This window comes from Monodon monoceros, unplaced genomic scaffold (assembly GCF_005190385.1).
Source record: "Monodon monoceros isolate NGI ecotype Baffin Bay Population unplaced genomic scaffold, NGI_Narwhal_1 Super_Scaffold_3, whole genome shotgun sequence".
NCBI lineage: Eukaryota > Metazoa > Chordata > Mammalia > Artiodactyla > Monodontidae > Monodon > Monodon monoceros.
Genome location: NW_021703780.1, coordinates 95,199,995 through 95,220,622, shown reverse-complemented (window position 1 = coordinate 95,220,622; position 20,628 = coordinate 95,199,995). Strand labels below are relative to the sequence as shown.

The 20,628-nt window shown below is 38.0% G+C and overlaps 1 protein-coding gene and 1 pseudogene across 14 annotated transcripts in view; one reads left to right on the top strand and one right to left on the bottom strand.

Moving 5' to 3' along the window:
* SETD5 (SET domain containing 5) overlaps nucleotides 1–20,619 on the bottom strand; it is an 82,142-nt gene extending 61,523 nt beyond the window's left edge. For 12 of the 14 annotated variants that reach the window (XM_029244070.1, XM_029244074.1, XM_029244076.1 and 9 more), the window contains exon 1: nucleotides 20,354–20,593. The gene's annotated coding sequence lies outside the window, so the exon portion shown is untranslated. Of the gene's footprint in view, nucleotides 1–20,353 lie in introns of all 14 variants that reach the window. The other 2 variants (XM_029244080.1, XM_029244077.1) reach the window with 1 other exon arrangement.
* The window catches only part of LOC114907618, an 8,842-nt pseudogene continuing 7,861 nt past the window's right edge, over nucleotides 19,648–20,628 (top strand).

Sequence of the window (20,628 nt, the reverse complement as noted above, 5' to 3'; positions counted from 1 at the left end):
CCCTAGGTGCGCAAGCTCAGTAGTTGTGGCTCATGGGCTCTAGAGTGCAGACTCAGTAGTTGTGGCTCACGGGCTTAGTTGCTCCATGGCACGTGGGATCTTCCCGGACCGGGGATTGAACCCATGTCCCCTGCATTGGCAGGTGGATTCTTAACCACTGCGCCACCAGGGAAGTCCTATACTTCCTTTTAAAAAGGTATTTTCTTTGGGAAAAAATTGATTTATCAAGCACAACTGAGTGTGCATCTATGCCAATTTGATACAAGTAGGTTTTGATTTCTAGTAGCAAAATTATTTAAAATTTCAAAACTACAAGAATTCACAGATTATTTCTTTATAAGAAAACAAGTACGTTCACGGGTGGACTCTGTGGTGGTTTGCTGCTTGGCCCAATAGGTCAAAGCGGGGCACCTCTTCAGGCTGAAGAAGAAATCAACTGAGTCAAGCTGCTCTCTTAGGAACCAAATCATAGGATGCCTATAGTTCTTAACCTTTTTGAAGAGTAAACACAGATTTCTGTGATAATCTTAAGAAGATTATGAAACATTACCTCAGAAAAATGTAGAGGCAAAACTCAGGGAAAAATTCTAGGGATCCCTAGGCCTCTGATCTACACCCATTCCTGAAACACAGGCAGTCTAGAATAATGGAAGCCGGTAACTGACGGAACGGTAAATACCCTCGAAGTCAGAATTTACAATATGTCCAGTAGGGGACAAAGTCCGATAAAACCTCATCAATTTCCTCTCTTTATCCAGATCCTGGACCCCTATCCAATTTGAGGCAAAGAATCCTAGAGGAAAAAGGGGAAAAACTACAGATGGATGGCAACATCCAAAGTCAGGAGGAGAGGAAAGTGCACATTATGTTGGTGGAGTCTTCTTTAAATAACATAATACAGTATAATGAAAAGATCCTGGAATCATACAGGGTTGACTCACCTTATTACTAGTTGTGCGATCACTCTGATTCAGTTTGTTCATCTGTAAGCCACTCCTATAGCACTACTTTGAGAATTAAGTAACATAACATTGAGAACTTAGCAAGATACTTAGCACACTGCAGGCACCTACTTTTGGTATGCAGGGTTACAATATTAGAGAAGTAAATAGAGGTCAAAAGGCAAATAGGAACCACTTTCCTGCTTCCAAGGCAATAGTATTTAGTGGAAGAAAGGAACCTACAGTTTGAGTTTTGTTAATAACTTGCCAAGTCTACTATAAAACTTGCTAACAGTCACAGAATAATCTGCACTCTTAGTCAAATACCCTATTAATTTTCTTAGAGAAATCTGAACTGTTTGGCGTTGATGTGGTATTTATAAGATACTTTTTCAGAAATTCAACCAGCTCATAAAATGAAATCTAATATATACTGAACATACTGTTAATTTAGCCACTTGCTTCCTCAATCCTGTCCAATTCCTCTCAGGAAGGCTCTCCAGAATTCTATACAGACTTCTAAAAAATATTAGTTTCCTTTTACTACAAAGTCATATCTGCGTAGCCACTCTGTTTTTCCATTGATTGGAAGTATCATGTGACAGTCACAAAAGGAACTGGGCTCAGAAAGCAAGTAGCACCAATGGGGAAAGACTGAAACATCTGAGTATGTTACTATCTGCTTTAACAAGACTCAAAACAGCCAATTTGATAGATACCTTTATTTTATCCTTTAAAATGTTTTATTGTGAAATATTTCAAACAAGTAATAAAAGTAAACTTTTAGAAGAAACTCCATTTATGTATCATCTTTCAACAATTACTAACTCACAGTCAATCTTGTTCCATCTTTTACCTCTCCTCCATTCTAAAGCAAACACCAGGAACATATCATTTCGTCCATAAATATTTCAGCATGTATCTCTAAAAGACAGATTCTTTAAAAAAAAAAAAAAGCGTGCACTTTAGTTCCTGTTTTGTTTTGGAGGGAAGATAACTTTATTTTTAAAATTTTTATTGGAATATAGTTGATTTACAATGTTGTATTAATCTCTGCTGTACAGCAAAGTGAATCAGTTATACATATATTTACATATATCCACTTTTTAAGATTCTTTTCCCATATAGGTTATTACAGAGTATTCAGTAGAGTTCCCTGTGCTACATACAGTAGGTCCTTATTAATTATCTATTTTATACGTAGTAGTGTGTGTATGTCAATCCCAATCTCCCAATTTAGCCCCCTCCCCTTTTGGCGGGAAGATAACTCAAACCACCATTTTGTCCTTTCCTAGAACTCCCATTCCTATATCTAAAGGATTGTCATCCAATCTGAATTCACTTTAGCACTCCTCAATCTCACTCTAATCCCAAAGTACTAAAACAAACAAAAACCTTCCAAAAAAATTAAAGAGGGAACACTTCAAAACTCATTTTACCCTGATATCAAAGCCAGATATTAATACTACAAGAAAAGAAAACTACAGGTCAATAACCCTGATGAACATACATGCAAAAATCCTCAACAAAATATTAGCAAACTCAATTCAACAGTACATTAAAAGGATCATATACCATGATCAAATGGGTTTTATTCCTGGGATGCAAGGATGGTTCAACTACCCAAATCAATCAATGTTATACACATTAAAAACCATATGATCATCTCAACAGATGCAGAAAAAGCATTTTACAAATTCCAACATCCTTTCATGATAAAAACTCTCAATGAATTGGGTACAGATGGAGTGTACCTCAACGTAATAAAGGCCATATATGACAACCCACAGCTAACATCATACTCAATGGTGAAAAGTTGAAAGCTTTTAAGATCAGGAACAAGACAAAGATTTCCACTCTTACCACTATTATTCAAAACAGTAGTGGAAGTACTAACCAGAGCAATTAGACAAGAAAAAGGAAAAAAAGAAAAAAAAGGCATCCAAATCAGAAATAAAATCATCTCTGTCTGCAGATGTCACGGTATTATATCTAGCAAACCCTAAAAATACCCCCAAAAATGTTTAGAATAAACAAATTCAAGGAATTCCCTGGTGGTGCAGTGCTTAAGAATCTGCTTGCCACTGCAGGGGACATGGGTTTGATCCCTGGTCCAGGAAGATCCCACATGCCGTGGAGCAACTAAGCCCGTCTGCCACTACTGAGCCCACGCGCCACAACTACTGAAGCCCACACGCTGCAACCACTGAAGCCCATACTCCGCAATAAGAGAAGCCACTGCAGTTAGAGGCCAACGCGCTGCAACAAAGAGTAGCCCCTGCTCGCTGCAACTACAGAAAGCCCATGCGCAGCAACAAAGACCCAACACAGCAACAAAACCCCAAAACAACAACAAAAAACAAATTCAGCAAAGTGACAGGATATAAAATCAATATATAAAAAAATCACTAACAACAAACTACAGGAATGAGAAATTAATAAAACAATCCTATTTACAACAACATCAAAAAGCATAAAATAATTAGGAATAAATTCAACCAAGCGAAAGATCTGTGCACTGAAAACTGTAAAACACTGATGAAACAAATCAAAGACACAAATGAATGGAAAGACAGCTCGAGCTCATCAACTGGAAGAATATTGCTAAAATGTTCATACTACCCAAAGTGATCTACAGATTCAATGCAATCCCTATCAAAATTCCAATGGCATTTTCGCTGAATAGCCAAAGCAATCTTGAGAAGGAAAAACAAACCTGAAGCATCATATTTCCTGATTTCAAACTATATTACAAAAATTCAGTATGGTGTTGTCATAAAAACAGACACATATATCAATGGAACAGGCTGAAGAGCCCAGAAATAAACCCATGCATAAACGGTAGACTACTTTTCAACAAAGGTGTCAAGAATATACAATGGCGAGAAATTCAGCAAAAGCTATGAATTAGGACTTCTTTGGATATTCTTTAATTTTGAGAAGCATCTTTCTGTTACTAGAGCTGTTAAGAGTATTTTATAGGCCATGAAAACACTGTAAGCAACCTAAGTGTCCATAAACAGATAAATGGATAAAGAAGATGTGGTACACACACACAATGAAGTATTACTCAGCCATAAAAAGAGAATGAAATACTGCCCTTTGCAGAAAAAGGATGGACCTAGAGATTATCATACTAAGTGAAGCCACACAAAGACAAAATTGTATGGTATCACTTATATGTGGAATCTAAAAAATAACACAAAAGAACTCATTTACAAAACAGAAACAGACATAGAAAACAAACTTATGGTTATCAAAGGGGAAAGGGATGGGGTGGGATAAATTTCTGATAAATTATTTCAAAATATAAATCACAGTACTTCTACAGCTGATAATTCTGATGGAGTAATTTTTCTTAAAAAATTTAACTCTTTATATAAATCAGTTTGTTGTAAATCTGAATTGAATTTTAAAATGTAAATTTATACAATAGCATTTTAGTGTTTCCTCTGACATTTTCTGTAAATAATGGAGGTTGTACAAGAAACTAAAAGTGGCTTTTTTTATTTGCGTATAATTAAAATATAATGTAATTAAAATTTCATTCATATATATAAAAAAGAATACACAATGGGGAAAGGATAATCTCTCTTTACCATAAATGGTGCCAGGAAAACTGAATATCCACACGCAAAAGAATGCAACTGGACGCCTATCTTATATCACACAGAAAAATCAACTCGAAATCTATTAAAAAGACATGAATGTGAGACCTGAAACCAAGCAACTCCTAGAAGAAAACATAGGAGATAAGGTCCTTGACATTGATGTTGCCAATGATTTCTTTTTTTAAATAAATTTATTTATTTACTTAGGGCTGCATTGGGTCTTCGTTGCCGCGTGCAGGCTTTCCCTAGTTTTGGCAAGCAGAAGCTACTCTTCATTGCGGTGCACGGGCTTCTTACTGCAGTGGCTTCTCTTGTTGCGGAGCAGGGCTCTAGGCGTGTGGGCTTCAGTAGTTGTGGCACGCAGGCTCAGTAGTTGTGGCTCGTGGGCTAAGAGCGCAGGCTCAGTAGTTGTGGCGCACAGGCTTAGTTGCTCTGCAGCATGTGGGATCTTCCCGGACCAGGGCTCAAACCCATGTCCCCTGCACTGGCAGGCGGATTCTTAACCACTGCGCCACCAGGGAACTCGCGCTAATTATTTTCTTAAAAATTAATTTTTATTAGAGTACAGTTGCTGTACAACGTTGTGTCGGTTTCTGGTGTACAACAAAGTGAATCAGTTATACATATACACATAACCACTCTTTTTTTTAGATTTCCTTCCCGTTTAGGTCACCAGAGAGCACTGAGTAGAGTTCCCTGTGCTATACAATAGATTCTCATTAGTCATCTATTTTATATATAGTAATGTATATATGTCAATCCCAATCTCCCAATTCATACCACCCCTCCCCCCTTGGTAACCATAGTTTGTTTTCTACTTCTGTGACTCTACTAATGCTTTGCAAGTAAGTTCATCTGAATTATTTTTCTAGATTCCACATATAAGCGATATTATATTTGTCTTTCTCTTTCTGACTTGCTTCACTCTGTATGACAATCTCTAGGTCCATCCACGTCACTGCAAATGGTATTATTTTGTTCCTTTTTATGGCTGAGTAACATTCCATTGTATATATGTATCACATCTTCTTTATTGCCAATGATTTTTTTTGATTTAACACCAAACGCCAGGACAACCAAAGCAAAAATAAACAAGTGAGACTACAACAAACTAAAAGTTTCTGCAGAGCAAAAGAAACCATCAACGAAAAGCAAACGTAATATGGAATGGGAGAAACTATCTGCAAACCACAGAGCTGACAAAGGGTTAACGTCAAAAACATTTAAGGAACACATACAACTCAATAGCCAAAAAAGGAAAAGAACAAAAAAAAACCCAATTAAAAAAAGGGCGAAGGACCTGAATAGATATTTTCCCAAAGAAGACATAAAAATGCCCAACGGATCCTTGAAAAGGTCAACACCACCAATCATCAGGGAAATGCAAATCAAAACCACAATAAGACATCACCTCACACCTGTTAGGATGACTATTATCAAAAAGACAAGAGATAACAAATACTGATGAAGATGTGGAAGAAAGGGAACCCTTGTGCACTGTTGGTGGGAATGTAAATCAGTGCAGCTACTATGGGAAACAGTCTGGAGGTCTTCAAGAAATTAAAAGTAGAACTACCATTTGATCTAGCAATCTCATTTCTGGGTATATATCCAAAGGAAACAAAATCACATCTTGAAGAGCTATCTGTACTCCCATGTTCACTACAACATTATTTACAACAGCTAAGTTATGTAAACAACCTAAGTGTCTGCTGAAGGATGAATGGATTAAGAAAATGTGATATCTACCTATCTATCTAGCTGTTTACCTACCTACAATAGAACATTATTCATAAAAAAGAAGGGAATCCTACCATTTGTGACAACATGGATGAACCTGGGGGGTGTTATGCTAAGAGAAGTCAGACAGAGAAAGACATATGTTGCATGGTATCACCACTTATACAGGAATTGGTAAAAAACAAACAAAGCAAAAACCCATAGAAAAAGACTGTAGAATGGTGGTTGCCAGGAGTTGGAGTGTAAGAGAAATGGGAAGAGGTTAGTAAAAGGGTATAAACTTTCAGTGAAAAGGGTGTCTAAGTTCTGAGGATCTAATGTATAACACATATTGGAAAACTGAAACGTGCTGAGAGATTAGAATTTATAGGTTCCCTCACACACAAAAAGGTAAACATGTGATGGATGAATGTTAATTAAGTTAATTGCTGGAATCCTTTCACAACATATGTGTATATCAAACAATCATGCTGTATGCTATAAATATATCACAATTTTGCTTGTCAATTATACCTCAATAAAGCTTAAAAACAAAACAAAAAACAAAAACACCTGACCTGATGAGCAACCTGGACTTACACAGCTTTACCTGAAGGCACTTAAAAGGCTGATATATCTTAGAATTCCAGAGTTAAAAAATTCCTTTCACTCTGGTCAGTATACATGGTGCCCTAGAGCCGCTTCTAATGATGTCTGAAAAGGACCTTGGATCCTGAAAAGAAGTTTTGTTCCCTTAAAGCTCCCTCCTCTGGACTTCCCTGGCGGCACAGTGGTTGAGAATCCGCCTGCCAATGCAGGGGACAAGGGTTTGATTCCTGGTCCGGGAAGATCCCACATGATGCAGAGCAACTAAGCCCATGTGCCACAACTACTGAGCTGGCGTGCTGCAACTACTGAAGCCCATGCGCCTAGAGCCCGTGCTCCACATCAAGAGAAGCCACCACAACGAGAAGCCACACACTGCAACAAAGAGTAGCCCTCGCTCACCACAACTAGAGAAAGCCCGCGCACAGCAACGAAGACACAATGTAGCCAAAACCAAAAAAAAAAAAAAAAAAAACCACACCCAAAACTCCCTTCTCTATTAAGATATTTAATGTAATTATATTTATATAGCAAGCACTGGTACATTTGTAAAGTCAGAAGCCTCAAATTTTAGCTAGACACCAATTATTCCTTTGTTAACAGTTGGTTCTTTTCATATAACCAAGTGAAGTTGTGAAAATCAGATGCTATATTTACAGCATATAAGCATTACTTATCCTAAGATGCAGACAGAGTTTAGAGAATTGATCAAATATTCATAACAATAATGAATTCCAAAATAAAAGCTAACATCTGGAGAATGCTTATTTTCTAAAAGCCACTGTGTCCTCAATCACTTTGTATGCATCAGCTCATGTAATGCCCACAACAACTTCATGAGAAAGGCACTATCCCTGTGTAGCCAAAGACTTACACTCACTAAGCTGAGAAACTTGTCCAAGGCCAGAGCAAGGAAACTCCCAAACTAGAACCCGAACCAAGGTCTATCCAATTTCAGAACCCTCACACCTTTAACCACTATCACTTCACCATTTGGCATATCTTGATTTAATATTTTTTAGCATACAAAATAAATATATTAGAATGTGACATAAGATTGCTGAAATGATGCTGTAACTTTTTTCTTTTTAGGTATTATAATTAGAAAGGATAAGACAGATTTAATATTTAACAGGTTTAATATTTTCAACAATTTGATTTTTAATTTAAAACTTATAAAATCAAATAATTTGACTTTTAAATGACAAAGCTAAAAATTAGATGACATCCTTTCTAAGATAATATCTAAATTTCAGGTCTAAGGGTGAATCATCAAAAAAATGTTAATTGATGACCTTTGTACTACAAGTACTTCCAGTGTCCCATGTGGTAGTCAAGGTCAAGTATCTGAAATCATCAGGGACAAATGGAAAATGATCTAACAACTCAAGAGAGAGAATTTTTACTGGAGAAAGGAAGTTTCTTATCTTGAACTGTTTATATTAAGTCAAGAAATTCGGGACCCAGAAGAACAGAAAAGTCTACGTCCTTTTCCATGGCCTAAAAGTTATCAGTTACTGAAAAATCTAGAAGCAGATAAGTTTTAGTAAATAAACTAACTTATATGCTTTTGTGTTACAACAGAAGCACCACGACAAAATATCACTTTAAATAGTATTCATATGAACCTGTATTCGTAAGTCTTACATATAGGGACAGGAAGATAACACTGAATGGAAAAACCACTGTAATTTGACTGTATGTCCTTGGAGGAATATATGCTCAGGGCAAAGACAAACAAACAAAACAAACTCACTTTCCAGTAATCATATTGTTCTGCCATTCTAAAACTGTTGTGTGTGTATCGTGGGACAAAGCAAAGTAATTACATTGGTTATTAGTGGAAACTGGGATTTGAGGCATGGGGAAAAGATTAGGCTTATGAAAATATCATGAAGCACTAAATTCAAAATAGAAGTTATCAAACACCAACAACTGATATTTTAAAACAAAAAAAGGAAAGAGAAAAAGAGGAAAGGAGAGAAACCATTTTTTAGTTCTGTTCACTGAAAAGGTCTAGAAACAAGGTCCAACCCAAGAGCACTAAACACTCCGAACACTCAGACCATGGTCTCTAAGTACCATTTCCCACTAAAAGAAATCAGAGTTTTGCAGAAATGAGTAATTCCAGGTTTGGGGCGGGAAATACACAAAATGATCCTAGAACATCTTGTCATACTAGAAAGCAAGGAATCAATCAAAACAAGCCAGGAAACGACTGAGAATAAATAAAAACGACTTAGAAGCCAACAGCCAAATGTGGGACCATTTGAATGTCAAAACTAGTAACTCCAAGGGACTGAAACATATCAAACAGGTTTAAAACCTTAAGTACACAATAATAATAACACTTTATTGTTCACCTCTAGACGTTGCTAAGTTACCAACCCATTATTTTGAAAATTAGTAAGAGGGGGAAAAAAAAACCAAGTACTGATCTTGCTTTTTGTATTCAAACTGTATCTTAGGGTACCATATAATTAATGAGGGGGAGTATTACAGAAAATAAATGAAGTAGTGATAGAATATCACCATTCCACAACCATAAAGGAAATAAGGATCTAAGCCTGTTCTTCTCAAAGTGTGGTCTGAGAACTCCTGAAGGTCTTGAGATTCTTTCAGGGAATAAGTGAAGGCTTTCCCTTTTTAACTACACATCTGTGTTAGGCCGCATTTTCTTCAGTCTTTAACCAAAACAACTTATCACAACAAATTAAACGCAGAAGTAACTATGAGAAAGCAGCTACCTTCTATCACTAAAGAGACTTACAAAAATGCTAAACAATGCCATTAAAAAAACTGGAAAGTTATTTTTCATAACAGTCATGTTACTTATGTCAGCAGGATTTGTTATTGCTATTCTAAAATTGGTTAATAAATATTTAAAAATATTATCAGTTTTAATTTCTAATATGGTAAATCTCAATAGAAACTACAAAAACAGAAACCCTCTGGGGCCTTCAACAGCTGCCTAACATCACAAAGACAAGCAGACATTATGTAAGTCTTAAGGGAAGTATCCACTACTTTTATAAAGTATACTTGAAATGGATCTAATCACCAATTTACATAAAATATGGGGGGGGTCATCTAATAGGAGAATATGTTAAATGACACCATAGAGACACACTTTCCAAAATCGAAGAGTAAGAACTCAACACAATGATAAATTTCATTAGTCAGTGTATTACATGAGAAAAAGAGAAGAGAGAAGCTATAAATTAGAAAGACACAAACCAATCCACCAAGTGCAACGAACGTATGGACCTTATCTTGACCAAATGGAATGGTTTCAGTAAAATCCAAAGGGAGTCCATTTTTCTACATTCCCTCTATTTTGTTGTATTTGGAATTTTTCATCATAAAAAATTAAATCTGTACCTATCCCCGCCCTCACCACAAACTGAAAGGAAAAGAAAAAGGCATTCTAAACTGTCCACGTGGAAATGGGGGTTCAGAGAGGCCAACAGAAAAATCCTAGCTGAGAGGACAATCAGAAGAGCTCTATAAAAGAAAACTGCGTTGCTATGGAGTGATGAAAAGTTCCACGACCCTCTATAATTAGGGTGAGCATGTAATTTACGGCCCAAATTGGGACATTTTTGAGAGTGAAAGGGGTGCTATCACTAACTACCTGGTAGACATAAAACAGGACTCTCCCAGGTAAACCAAGACGTATGGTCACTCTATCCACAAAAGATTAAATTTAAAAATCATTTTCACAGAAGATATTCAACTCAATCCTTTGGGTAACCATTTTCCATAGAAACATATTCCTAATGTAATAGAGTTCAGAAAAGCTAAGGTATTCTTCACACACAAAAAATTACTTTTCATCTTTCTTGCCTGGCACAGTCATATCATAAAGTGGGATATGCCTACTTCTCTTGTTGCTCAGTGTATTCTGCAAACCTCCAGCCATTCCTTTTCATACCAACTGTGCATGATAAACTATGAGAGGAAAGTTACACTTACCCAGAGCCTTGCTTTTCTAAAAATACACGTCTTCCCATGGGCCTCCACACATGACTTAGTCAGACTCCTACTCAATTTATGAACAGATACCTTATTCCTAGCAATACTTCAAATCTTAACAGCCTAGGGGTAAAGCAAGAGTAAGCAAAGACATTTTGATCAGGTCAGCCAGCCCAAGCTCCAAAGAAAGGGCCTTGGGGTTGGCATTATTATTACCTACTTGTTCTAAAGTGGTATGGCTACAGTAACTGCAGAGCTCCATACATGTTAATATAATTTTCAAATTTTTTAATTTTTAGCAAATATCTGGTTTTAGTATTGCTTATATAACATGTCACCAAGAGATGAGTACCTGTTAAACTGTGAATATTTTATGCCATTTCATAGGTTTTAAAGTATTGGGTAAACCTTTTCAATAAAAGTAGCCTAAATATGAAAGTATGCAACAATTTGGTACAATTTAGCCTCATACTAAAATGTGGATTGATACCCTGTCAACCTACCTTTATTCTTTTCTATTACTAAGCTATGACATTAAAGTTCTAATTGCCATAAATAAAACTAAATTTCTCTAGTAAGAACGCAAATAATTAAAAACAGACTTCAAAAATTTGGACTTGCTTCTACAATTTCCTCAAGCCTGTTCTTTGTTATTTTTGTTTTCTTAAAGTCATTTCACCATATATTTTCCAGGCTGTGGGCATAAAGACACTTAATTTGCATGGCTATAGCAGTCTGCACCACAGAAATCAAGAAAATAAAAATTTATGTATTCACACAACAATCTAATGCTACATGTGGCATGCAATCAATCACAGTCCCTCAAAAGTCTTTCTCCTTGTTTTACTTTAAGAGATTAAACTCTTTTGTCTTTAGAACTAAAATACAGTTTTTTTTAAAAAGTGTCCTCTACACTCTATCCCAAATGCTATCATATTAAACATTTATTTTTAAAATAACTATCTGACTGTGGCTCTTCCTTTCCTGTCTGGTTTCTCTTTTAAAATAAGTCAACTCTCAACAGCCTACGTTAATAAAGGAAAATGTAACATAAAGGCAGAGTAATTGCCAACAGGTCCTTCCAGGTCATTCCTCATAAATAAAACCTTCCTTGGATGCCAAGAATGCCCAAACAGTTGATTATTAACTGCAGATCATCCTCCTTCGCAGAGCTGTGAGACAGTACAAACTGTATGTGTTGTGGCATGCACAGAGGTTGGTGGAAGGAAATAGAATTTTTCAACACAGGCCAAAGATCATAACAGGACAGGAATAAAAAACCATGGAGACAGGGGGACAAAAAAAGAAAAGAAACAACCTTAAACAAAATGACAAACAATGGGTGCAAATGTAAAACAATGACATCCATCTGGATATACATTAAAATTAACAAGTCAACATTACTAAATATGCTAACACTATACTGGAACATCCTAACCAGATCATAACTTCTAAGAATTATGAAATTATCCTCTTACTATATCCAGCAGTGCACATGCCTTATTAGATTACTGGATTTTATCTGAGTCTTCACATTTCATGAGTGGGGAGGAGGAAATTTCAGCATCAGAAAATAATAAAAATAAAATTTCTTGTTTGGGGAGGTGGTGCGGGAAAAACAAGGCTTGAAAAACAAAAATTATGCAGCTTGAAGAAAGAAGTCTGAAAAATCTATATTCAAACAATTTCACCTCCACTAAGGTAAAGGGGTAAATATTCATCAAGGTTTAATTTTTAACCTTACTTTTGTCATAAATCTGAGTTACACTAATTAGTAATTCCCAATTCAAATTGCAAATATTATCTACAGAAGAGATTCTCTCTTTTTTCAAGCTAATAATACGGTGGCATCTGGTGGTAATAATGATTGTGTGACCAACCAATGAAAAATAAGTATGCTTAAAAACAGTTTTTTTTCCTGTAAGGCTAAGAACTGAAATGGCTTATCAAGAAAGAGAATGCAAGGTACTGAAGTTATAAAACCTCTTTCACTACGGATTTTTAAGAATAGGACAAATTAGCTTTGTCTTTAAGTATATATAAACAATCGAATCATAATAAAAATCCTAATAGCCCATCCAATTTTCCCCCTTTGTCCTATTTTCCTTTTTGCTGGGGAGAGGCACTGCAGGATGATAATAGCAGGAAATAAGGTGGAGCAGCTGCACAGGCAAGATGAGGTAGGTAGTGCTGCGTTTCACCTTCATTCTAGCCTACTGCCGACTACATCTTACTGAAAATGAGATTAGCTGTCTGGGGAGCCAAAGCAGTTATCAAAACCTTTGGGATCAAAATGTGCGCCCTCCTCACTCTTGCCAGGAACTTTTTAGGGTAATAGGAGTACTAGGAACCACAATGAAGAGATTTCTAATTATTTGGGAAGTGGTGTGTGTGCGCCCGAGTGTGTGTACATGCACAAGCATATGCGTAAAGGATGTTTACCCTAGTGCTAGCAATGTGGGTCTTAGGACACGTAAAGAAAACTGTCTGGAATGGAGGCCAGGGTTTGAACTAGATGGCTTCTATTTTACTCCCACAAATCTATGGAAATAATCCGTGTGAATGAATTTTAAAGAGAAGAAATGACTACCCTTAATTTCCATAATAATATAAAATACAGCCCACTAAATTTCATGTTAATGAAAAAAACTTCTAACTAATGGCAGTGATGATTAGTCACTCAAATTTCCCTTTTCAAGTCAAAATATATCTTTACTGCCAAGACCACTGCACATAAAAATATAATGTTAAGTACGTAACACATATTTCTTTTACTGAGGGAAAAGACACAAAACTTGGTCGTTTGTTTACTATTATAATGTGCATTAAAGGCAGTTTTTTAGCTATTCTATTAAGTTAAAACATCTCTTCTTTGCTAACAGCCACAAGCTCTGAACCCATAAGTAAAAATTAGCACTCCAGTTTCCTTTATCATCTCCTCCAGTCTGGATAGAAGGGAAAACTTTAAAGCTAGTTTAATAACATTGCAATACAGGTGGTATCTCAATTCAAGCAACAGATATACTCTTGGAAAGCTGAGTTCAAACCAATCATGTCTAAAAATCAAATTCTCCTAAAATATATTAAGCATTTAAAGGAACCACAGCATATACCTTTTATAAAGCAGGAATCCTTTTGCAATCAAAATAACTGCTATCTAATTTGTGAATGCAATTCTTTAATATTTTGGGTTTTTAAAAAGAAGTGGCACACATGTATTGTTCAACATTTATTTTAAAACTAACTACAGGGCTTCCCTGGTGGCTCAGTGGTTAAGCATCCACCTGCCAATGCAAGGGACATGGGTTCGAGCCCTGGCCTGGGAAGATCACAAGCCGCAGAGCAACTAAGCCTGTGCGCCACAACTAGTGAGCCTGCCAGCCACAACTACTGAGCCCGTGTGCCACAACTACTGAAACCCGTGCACCTAGAGCCTGTGCTCTGCAATGAGAAGCCCACGCACTGCAACGAAGAGTTGCCCCCGCTCGCCACAACTAGACAAAGCCTGCGCGCAGCAACAAAGACCCAAAGCAGCCAAAAATAAATGAATAAATAAATAAATAAAAGTAACTACAAATACTGTTCAGGACATTGATCCTTTTAATATTTTAATGAAAACCTCCAAAAACTTTCAAATATTTCATTATGATTTTGCTTAAAGGGATAGATAATGACAGATCTCTTCCAACTCTGATTCATATTAATTATAATAAACTAGATGCAACCATCCCACTTGCAACTGGGAATTGAGCACGTATGTATCAAACAAGGTTGTGCCTAACTTAAAAGGGGGGCTGGGTAAACTCCAGAGAATATCATGTTCTCCAAGAAGTAGGGATGAGACAAACAGTAAGTAACCTTTCTTTAGTTAGCATTTTACATGATGGCAACCCAACACTTGAATGCTGAAGGATGCTCTCCATAATACTGATATAAAATTGGAGTTAACAATATGCAACTATTTCACAAAGGGAAGCAAACTATTCTACTTACTCTGGTCTAATCCCAACCCAAATAAGGACAATGTATGTGTTGAAATATAAAAGTTTTATTCAGATAGATATTCTTTTCCATTTTTTTAATGAGAATTCAGCTCTCAGATGCTCCAGAACTGGTCTACTGGGGGGGGGAGGGGTGATTTGTATTTAGGAGGGTGGAGAACATGGGATTTATTCTTTTAATCTATACAAAGCTTTTATTTTCCTTGGAGGAGGGGATGGGTTCCTACCAGATATTCAGGGACATACTAAATTTGGGGTTAACATTATATGGTTGGCACAAATTCAATGCTCGAGTAGGAACTATAAATGATTTCTTTAATTGTATGCCAAACTGAATAATCTCCCAGGGAAAAGAACCTCCTCCTCCTCCTGCCTTTCCTACCTCCTGCCCCTCCCCCATCAACACTGCCTCCCTGCTGTGCAAAGAGCCCTTTGTCCTGCCCCGCACTTATCTAGCTGTTTGGCCATATTGACAGGCCAACTAGAGGCATAATAAGCGAGTCAGTCTGATATAAGCAGCTGGCAATTTCAAACAAATATCTTCCTTTTCTACTCAGACCAAATCCTGCTGCAGAGGTCTCAGGCCCCTCCCATGCTTCCACCGATTTTTCAAACAGCGCAGCAGGGAATTCTGCATTTTCTCTCAATTAGGTAGCACATCAAAAACTTGATTCCCCAGACAGAAACAAATTCTGTATAAAGTCCTACATCCACTGTTTTTTCTGTGATTCATAACATAGGCCAAGGACTACCCTCAGCTCTAGGTGTATAACATGACTAACATGGCTAAGAAAATGATTCTTACTCCTTCAATTTGCCATCAAAACTCTGATAATTCTCATACTTCAAGGAAAGACAGAAGAGCACAGAAGAGGAATCAGTCAGATGAAATCAAAGTCGTATACATCAAGCAAAACTGGCCAATAATCCTAGTGTTTTAAAAATACTAAGACATTATTCCAATAGGCAGAAAATTCCTTATCCCTGTCTTTATATCAAAGATACTTAATGTGACCCTTACATCTCTCCGTGAGGTATTCAGCAAACAAAATCCATATGATGGAAAAACTGAGTGAGGCAGGATGGGATTACAAATTCCTTGCTCAGTGAGGGCTCATATGAAGTAGACAGAGATTCTGCTTCATTGTTCCTTTATTATCTCTCATAGTTCCCTTCATAAAGTGTTAAGAGTTTAATGTATTCTGTCAAAATAAGAGGATTCTCTAAAGTAATGTTTTCCAACACCTGTCCCCCACCAAGTTACAGGGTATCTTTTTTCATAAGACTGCAACTAATTAAACAAAATACGTACCGAGATATTAAAGAAATGATATTCTATCAACCTTTGGTGAACTTCCCTGAACCTTTCCAAGAGAAATCAATCATTGCATCAAGGGAAAGGTTAAAAATGCCATTTCACTACATATTTTGGAATTTTTGGCAGCAAGGAATGGTATCAATCCCTGTTTATCATAGGTACATTATACCTATTTTCTAAGGAGTGCCTCTGAAAGGATTTTTTTTTTTTTTACAAATAACTACCAGTTGTGTTACTAAATATATATTATCTTACAATTTTGCGGAGTCAAAGTTTTGTTTGTTTTAAACAAACATCCCTATCAATAAGTTTTAGTTTTCAATAGCCAAAACAATTTTTATAAAAAAAATTCACTGCTAGGCCTTTTAGTTTTAAATTAAACTGACACATCACCAGAGGTGAACCACAAGTTATAAAAAATTTTTATTTTATTCATGATCCAATTTCTCACTGATAAGATGTATCCAACAATCATTAACTGTCCTTAACTGTGGCCTAATGTTTCATAAGTTATTTGAATATGAAGAGGATAAAGTAAAAGTGGTTGTCTGCACATCTGTATTTTCTACCATATTATTTTCCTGTCCAAAGGAAAAAAAAAGGAGTAGCCACTCTCCTCCAGAAAGGCCAAAATAAGCCCAGAAAGTATGTAAGTTCCTGGACACAAAACACTATCAAAAGATATTAAAAATTTCAAGCATACTGGTTAAATAAATCCTATGAAAAGGCCCTCTATGCTCTTAAGGAAATGATCTTACATTAAGATCACAAGGGGGTTCCAAACAGGAAATACAAGTTAAAAGCAATTACTTTATAAGGTAACTTTCATGTTACATAATAACTTAAAGACATTTATATCTAAACTATGTTAAACAGCCAGTATGAGTGAAACCATATTTACCTGACATGACATCTTTTATATGTGATAGTAATAAGAATTAGAACCACCTAAAATATTATCCATTAAAGGTTCTGTTTCATTAGTCTGCTTACATCCCTGAGCGACAATGCAAGCAACCTTTGTGAATGACAAAACTCATTTCCATTCTTTTTGGTTCCCGCCACAAATGCCAGAGTCACACCACACATTATAGATGACTGGGTACATCTGCACAAAACTGAACATATCAAAATTCTTAGGGAAAAAAATATATGGGCTGCAAGAGTCGTAGGGATGTAACTGATGGTATATTGTGGTGGTGGTTCTTCTTCAAGTACTTCCATACTCAGCAAACTGTTTGCTTAATCAGAGATCTCCCTGAAGTGTGGGAGCTGTGGGGGAAGAGAGACCACATAAGGGGCTCAGAGGCTGTCTTCTCAAGTATCCTGTCCACTAGATATTTGATTTCTGAATATTCTTTCTAGTCTGTCCCATATTTCAGATGGATCATGGCCAAACATATACATCCTTGTGATCTTAGATGACTATATTCAACATTATTTTAATGAATCAATATCATAGGTCAAATTCTAAAGAAAAAAATCTAATCTGGAGAAGTCTATTACAAATACAGAAAAAAAGAAAATACTTCTGATAGTTATATATATAGAAATAATTCCGAAAAGGGTAGTTCTTTTTAAAGTTTATGATTCCGAATTTAGTAAAATGTTTAGCAAAACACCTGTTCAATAAGGTAAATATGGTCTAACCAGAAGTAAGGAGACATACAAATAAAGTATTAAAATTGATTTAATCATTAAAGAGATGGGGGAAAACCTGTCAGTTGCAGAAAAATGAACTGATATTTTCCCCATTCTCGTTCTCAGGGAGATCCTTAAATTCTTATTACTTTGGTTGTAAATGTATTGAAAAATTAAAACTCAAATGGAACTTCCAGTCCTATCCAAGCAAAAACCCCAGGCAAAACCCAAAATGTGCCAAAAAACCAAAAACCGAACAAAAAAGAAAAGTCTTTAACTATGATCCAGTTTCCAGATGGTGATATCCATAAATGGGTAGAAGGTTACGAATTGCTAGTTCTCATGTCCCCACCAATAAAATGCAAACCAGCTCAGCAGTGAAAATTCCCAGGAAAGCAAGGTTCCTTCTTAGTCCTAAAGCAGCCATCGCCTAAGTGCAGCTCCCTGCAGCCAACAGCATTAATGGACGCTGCACTGCTGTCCTTCCCTGGAGACAGCAGCCAGCACTACTCAAGCTTCTCACGTAGCAACCAGAGCTCCAGAGCCAGCAGCTGCTGCTGCCTTGTATACTCACCCCGGTGATCCAACCCAAAGGAACAACCTTCTCCTTACCCCACCCCCACTCCTTACACACTCTTTTTTTGGAGGTGTGGAGTGGGGTGGGGGGAGGACCAGTGTTCCATGCCAGGAGGGCTGGAATTATGCCTTTAGAAAGAAACAATCCTAAAGTCACCCTTTTAGTTTGAACTAAGTCCTTTTATTAGAAAAATCAACATTTACCAAATTCCAAATATATATTTAATAAGCCAGCAATTTAGGAGTGCAGATTAAGCTTTAGTCTTTAAAAGGCCAATTTGCCAAACACTCTCTTTACAGTCAAATTTAAATCTGCAGTTAAAGACAGCGGCTTGTGTTATGTCCTACCAAAGAACATAATTCATTTTTCTATATATAATGACATGCTGAGTAAACCTTAAAGATTCTAATCCCATAATGGGCCAGAATTTTTGGCTACAGAAGAAAACTAATGATCCTCCTGAGAAAACTGGTAGAAACCAATAAAAAAATTACCTCTGTCCTCCAAGAGGCCCAGAAACTCTGATAATGTGAATATTCTCTGCTTTAATACTACCTCAGATTCCATACACCTAAAATTACCATTTATAATTTTTCTCTCAAAGTGACGTAAAAACATTAATGATATAAAACTAATCACCAAGAAATTTTCCCAAATAGGGGGTACACATTCTCCTGAAAAGCTCAAACACTCAACTCAGCTGAATCCTCCCTAATCAAAGTATAGCTATGTAACTGCCCAACAAAAAAACGTTAATATGACCTTGGTTACATATCTGTTATTTAAATGCAACTCGTTTAATCAAGTGCTAAGGGAAATTAGCAGAGGACCTAGGGATTTTTCCAGTACTACAAGAACGGGGAAAACTGGAAAAATGAACTACAGACAAAGCCCAACGGAACCCAGAGGTCTGGGCAAGAAATGAGTTAGGGGTGAGCACACTGCACGAGTAACATGAGAAAGCAGAAAATGCAGGTCATACACGCACCCCTGACCCAGACCAGCAGAGCTGGCTCCAGCACCAGTATACACGGGAAAGACCAGTTATTCCTAAGAAGTGAGACAAGCAAAAGAACTCTGTAGAATAAATTAGCAGAGAAGGGGCTTTCCCGACAGTTAAACTTTCCCTCTCACGCGATTCACCTACTTAAAACCAGGGCTCTTCCTCACCACCATTCACTTCGCATCCCTGGCTTCCGCACAGACGGAAAGGGAATTCATAAAGGCTACATTTTTCTGCCTTTAAAGACGTTCGCAAATGATCGCTCTCCACGCCCAAGGCAGGCAAAACGACACAATCTGGCTCCACTCCAAGCGAGAACCCTACAAATTCAGTAGGGCCATCTCAGAGATACTGGGGCAAACGCCACCGAGAGACCAAGAATGCGAGCTGGGGGTGGCGAAGGTAACGTCTTTAGTGTGGGGAACGAAGCAATCACCTGCGATGGGGACCCTGGCCGACAGGGAAGGCGTCCAGAAACATTCTGTGTGTGGGGGGGGGATGGAGATCGAGGCCCCCAGAGGGATCAGAGTTGTCACAAGGCCGCGCGAACGGGGGTGGGGGTGAGGTTTGGGGAGGGGGAAGAAGTGTGCCTGTGTATTTTGAGGGGAGACCAGAGAGAGGCCTACCCTCAAGTAAAAGGTAAACGTGGAGTAGGCAGTTCCCAGGAAAAGGGATGAAGAGGCGTGGGGGGAGGGGAAACGTCCTGACCCAGGAAAGACGTGAAAAGGGTAGCGGGGTCGACGAGATTACCGACGGGGCCTCTCTGCCTGCGCAAGAGGGGTGCAACGATGTGTGGGGGGCGGCGAGCGGGATGAGAAGGGGCAGCATCCTCCTTGCTGAGGGCCTGGGGAGGGCCAGGCCCACGTCCCGAGAGCGAGCGCGGGGAGACGGAGGAGGTGATCCTTCCCTCCCCCGGGGCCCGGTCGTGAGGGTAGGTCTCGCTTTTCTGTCGGACCCTTACCTTGTCCCAGGCCTGGGCCCGGGCTGCGGCGCACGGCACTCCCGGGAGGCAGCAGGACTCGAGTTAGGCCCAACGCGGCGCCACGGCGTTTCCTGGCCGGGAATGGCCCGTGCCCGGGGGGGGGGGGGGGGGGGCAGAAAGGCGGAGCGAGCCGAAGCGGGGGAGGGGGAAGGGCCAGGAAAGGAAGGGGGGCCGGCACTACAGTGTTGGCGAACTGGCGGGACTGGGACTGCGTGAGTCTCTGAGCGCCGGCGGGCGGCGGCCGCCCCTCCCCC